Source organism: Helianthus annuus, chromosome 13, assembly GCF_002127325.2.
Source record: "Helianthus annuus cultivar XRQ/B chromosome 13, HanXRQr2.0-SUNRISE, whole genome shotgun sequence".
Classification (NCBI taxonomy): Eukaryota; Viridiplantae; Streptophyta; class Magnoliopsida; order Asterales; family Asteraceae; genus Helianthus; species Helianthus annuus.
The window spans coordinates 42,843,814-42,849,255 of NC_035445.2; the positions used below are offsets into that span (position 1 = coordinate 42,843,814).

Here is a 5,442-nt window from a genome sequence, read left to right on the forward strand (position 1 = left end):
AATCCAAACCCATTCATACCCGAAATCTCATTAATTCGTCAATACTCGGATAATCGGAAGACTTAGCAAATTTGTGAGTACATTTGACCCATTTCCCTTTTAATACGCTTTGGGTGCAACATGTTTTACTTGTTAAACCGCATAATTCACAAACATGCTTTTATTCATTCGATCCGTATACATGCCTTGTTATGCTTAGGTTCATGCTAGAATACATACTACTTGTTAACTCGGCTTAAACAATTATAGCGCTATAGGAGTAGCACACCACCCGACGGGGTTTTGTTAAGTCTTTATTCTATAACGGTCTCGTTGCTTTTGTGACGAGGGATGCTAAATACTAGTGGACACTAGAGTTGACATATTGTTATGCATGATAGTTTGACCTTGTATACCAAATGCTATGTTGGATTGAAAATACTTTTATACACATGCCACGAGTCTAAAACTAATGTACTCGCCAATACCTTTGTATTGAACTATGCTTTTTAAAACATGTTGCAGGTTTAGCAATGATATTGGTGATGCATGGAATCTAGTAGGATGCTTAGATACCCACTTTAATTTGTATTCTTATTGCATTGAATTTCATTATTCATGATGTTATATTTACTTCAAATTCTTGTAATTGATTCTTTAGGAATGAAATGAAATTTACTATTTAAATGCTTGTCACAATTATTAGTGTTATGATGTCTCGAGCAATCTATTTCGTCTCACTCCGATGTTTCTGCCATCGGTTGGGGTGTGACATTTCAAAATCCAATAATTCAATAGGTTAAAAGAACCTATACAAAATAAGTTCAATCTACTACACTACATGCTAAATCAAGTTTAACTAAATACAAAATGAGTTTCAAAATTTAATTAAATACAACAGAAATTCATTAGCATCCTGATCAACCACTAAATATGTCATACATATCCAACTACACTCCGAAATACCTGCGAATAATAAACAATTTTCTATATAATATTATATGTATATTATATACATATATATATATATATATAAAGTAATAATCCAAGCTAAACCGAGTCAAGCTAACGAGCGAGCCAAACCAAATCAATCTGGCTCGTTATTGTAATGTTCCGTAGTTTTGTTGTATCTTTTTATATTGTAATTCGAATTTCAATTTCAATCTTTGTAAATCTGAGACTTTGATCATAATGGAAATCGTATTTTATATAAAATCTTATTTAGTCATACTTGTACAATATGTAATCAATCACCAAATACGCGTTTTATACAAAACCGAGCCATACATCGAGACTATATTATCTTAGGAATATTATTCGTACATATCATTCACATGCTTACTTGCGCCTTAAAACCCTAAAAACATGCTTAATTATGAGTTTATTTCATAAAACCACACAAGTGCAAGGACCAAAAAATTAAATTTCCTTCCACTATCTCCCAACCGACTCATTTAAAACCACAACCAACTCATTTAAAACCCCAGCCACTTATCCCACTTATAAATACAACTCTTCCCCATCTCTTAAACAATATCCACACTCGAAACTCTAAAACTCTCAAATCATCCAAAGTTTCAAGTTTGGGTAGATTCATACAAGTTTCAAATAAGTGAGTTTGAACTTGTTTTTTCAACTTTTTTTCTCCTTCCTTGGATAACCTCTAGGAGTCTTACCACATATTTACCATGGTAAACAAAGATGCCACATCGCCATTTTGAGGTCCAAAGTTAGGTTTATTTTCTGATTTGTTTAAACTTTTTCAAACAGTGTTCATCCTACTTCATCTCTTGGAACATCTTCAATTTGCCAACAAATCCCTTTGTTGGATAGGTTTGGATTGATGTTTGTTCCAGAAAGTTAGTCATATTAGTTTACTTTCTATCAAATCTAAGTCACCAAGTAGCTTCCAGGCATACAAAGTGAACAAACTACACCAAGTCTCCAATCATAACCATGTTTGGAAGCACTCGTCTAGTTGAACTCACTTGTCTAGTTAGTGAATTAGATAAGTTATTTACATTCTTGTACATATATTAATGACCATCTGAATCATTGATGTGGTGATTTGTGTTAGTAAACTATAGGATTAAAAGATTCATCCTACCCATGCATGACAATACATGACTATATACATAGTAATATATATATATATATATATATATATATATATATATATAGGGATAGGTTAAAATAAGAACCACTACGAGTTGTGAGAACCATGATAAATTTTTTATCCCGCGCGAGTTGGGTCAAAATTTTTTTGCACAAACGTAGATGAAAACATTATAAACACATCTGTAAAAAAACGTAAAAAAAATTGTCGAATCGTTAGTTTTAACTGATGTAAGTTTTTTTTTTACGCCGTGATAAAAGAAATAGTTATCTGCAATAAAATTTTACACCAGCGCGTAAAAAACTTGCATCAGTCAAAACAAACGCCTAGACATTATTTTTTACTTTTTTTTCAGATTTGTTTATAATGTTTTCATATACGCTTGTGCAAAAAAAAAAATTGGCCCAACTTGCGCGGGATTAAAAAGTTCTCACGGTTCTCACAACTCGTGGTGGTTTTCATTTGAACCGAATCCTATATATATATACATATATTATACAAGACCAAGCCATGATGTTAACCAACTCATGGTTAAATGTTATGGTAAGGTAAAACCTATCTTAGTTTTTAGACTTCTCATTTTGAGCTTCCAATGAACGTAACAGTCATAAAGAACACTAACAAAAATGGTGTCCAAATGAGTATCTAAGCAAGATATATTTTTATGTATTTTCCTACTTACAAATTCCCAAATACTATATGTCATCAAAACTCCCATGAACTCACACACTTTTGTTTATCCTTTTAGGATAACTTGGTGAATTTATCAACTCATGCTTTTGTGGAATATACGTACGAAAACCGTGAGTATACTTGAACACTTTTTCTACTTTAAGTCACTTTTAGGTTGTAACATGTATGATTATTATACACACAAACACACAAAATCAATCTAATGCAAACACTCAATCCACTAAACATGGTAGTTGTTGTACTATACATTTATACATGCTAGAATACTTTTATGCACACTATTTGTCATTAACTTTGCAAGCCTACCTTAACATGTATAGCGCTATAGGAGTAGCACACCGCCTATTTTGGGGTCATTGTTAAGTATTCAATAAAAACGGTCTCGTTCACTTCGGTGGCGAGATTACGCTAGTGGACACCTTGGTTTGACCTATAGTTGATGCATGCTAGTATGATATATAACGTGGTGTACAAATTGGCATGTTGGATTTGAGATATTTTAGTTATATGCTATGTAGACCAAACTTGTATGCTCACCGACCCTTTTTGTGTTGACGGATACTTTAATATATGTTGCAGGAGATGCATGATGATGCTCAAGAAATATACTTATGGTGGATTTAGAAACGCGCCAATTTTATTTATGTATTTCTTTTATGTTTTGTCTTGTTACTTTTCAAGTTGTTGTGATTTCTTTTGAAACAATTTATCCTTCAAAGTTATGAATGAAATGAAATTTTGATTATTAAAATTATTGTCATAATATAGTACGTTATGATGTTTTGAAGAATCTCGTTCTTCTCACTACGATGTTTGCGCCATCGATTGGTGTGTGACAGTTACGAACCATCCAATCTAGGCTCGCTTTCTAATCGAGTCATATCGAGTGAGTCTTTCCTGAATTAAATCTAAGCAAGCTCCGAACTATGAACTTTTTGAACAACCCTAGTTGGAAGAAGGGGAAGAAGACACACTCACTAAACATATTCGTCATGTCCTATTTTCTCAGCTCTGGTTCATTATATCATGCGACATTACTTAATTCCTTTCAATTTGTTGGGCCGCCTTAACTTCGTGGGTTGGGGTCGGTCCGGTTCATAGAAGATACATTTGTACTTTTTATTTATTACATTTTTAAAATCTTAAATCGTTAGTTATTGTTGGAAAAAAATAATTAAATGTTGTAAAACAACGACCTACTAGCAATGTATAGAGAAGAATGGGAGAATGGGAGATGGATTTCTTATTGATTGGTTTCAACATCATATACAAATGCCATTATATATAGGCCCTTACATTAGTACAATAGTAACTAAAGAGATAGAAGTTATAGAGGTGGATAGTCACTACATAATGAATGCACTAAAGGGATAGGAGTTATAGATGTGGATAGTCACCACATAATAGATACATACATAACACTCCCCCTTGACTATCCACATGATATACTATTCTTTAATACGCTTGGTGATGCTGCCTCGTTAAAAACCTTGCTCGGAAAACCCAGTGGGACAAAACCTCAGCTAAGGGAAAAAGAGTGCAGCGCACATTTTCTCCCCCTGATACTTTTGAATCAGATATGTTGCCTCATTAAAAACCTTTACTTAGAAAACCCACTGGGACAAAACTTAGTCAAGGGAAAAAGAGTGCAACTTGAATAAGTCTCCCCCTCATTTTAACATGTATCCTTTAAGTGACGTGTGTCCATCTTCCTTGAAAGTCGAATAAAGCCTTTGTAGCGAATGATTTGTTGCTTGATCCCTTAATGTGCAATCCTTTATGTTGAGCAATGTTGTATAATCTTCTAACGAGACTTTAGGTGCCTCTTTCAAAAAATTATCATATGTCCATGACTGTATTTCGTTACATTCCTGCATCTACAAGACTAACCAAACTTGTTTTGATGGGTTAGTAAAATATAATCAAATATCGTTTATACCTGAAATGTTTCTTTGAACTCATTCCAATGTCTCTTCGCTTGACACAGGTTATATCATGACAATAAGCTCAAGTGAAATATATTATAACCATACATAGTTAGCAAAACATATTAATGCACTTATGCATTTAACGATGATACTTTTAGAATGAGAATCTCTACTTTGATAGAAGATGATAATAGGCATTTCTTATAACAAATGACTTAACAACCTTTAACATACTTTAAGGTTCAACTATGTCCATACTAAATATCCAAACATCATCTTCTAGATGTACTTGGGGGGTTGGTAAAATATAATTACATATATACGCGAACTGCAGTTCGAGTAATAATTAGACCGTGGCAAGGTCATTCAAAAATTCTCCCTCTAAAAGCTCGACAATTTCTCTCGATGATGCCTAGACATCATCACTGTAAACTGCGATTATAGTGAACTTTTAAAAGTAGAACGTCGATAAAACATTGCTAATTTAATCAAACTTATATCCCTCTTTATGCAAATATCTCGAGTTGTATAACACTCGATCTAACTATTTTAGTCCATACATATTCTATGAACTTGATATAGTACGTTCTTGAGGTTTTGACATCATTAATGCTTCTAGCATTATCAATCCATGAGAGAATTCTTTCCATCTTATCCAAATATGCATGTGCTTTCACTCTTAGAAGTTTTGCTATATAAACTTGCCCTTTTAACACATAGATATCT

General features: G+C 33.1%; 1 long non-coding RNA gene across 1 annotated transcript; it reads left to right on the top strand.

Annotated features, from left to right (window-relative positions):
• Positions 1-1,523: 1,523 nt before the first annotated feature.
• Positions 1,524-3,488, top strand: LOC118485610. The gene is made up of 3 exons (XR_004877070.1): positions 1,524-1,591; positions 2,844-2,898; positions 3,368-3,488. It is a non-coding gene; the product is annotated as an uncharacterized LOC118485610 (long non-coding RNA).
• The last annotated feature ends 1,954 nt before the right edge of the window (positions 3,489-5,442 follow it).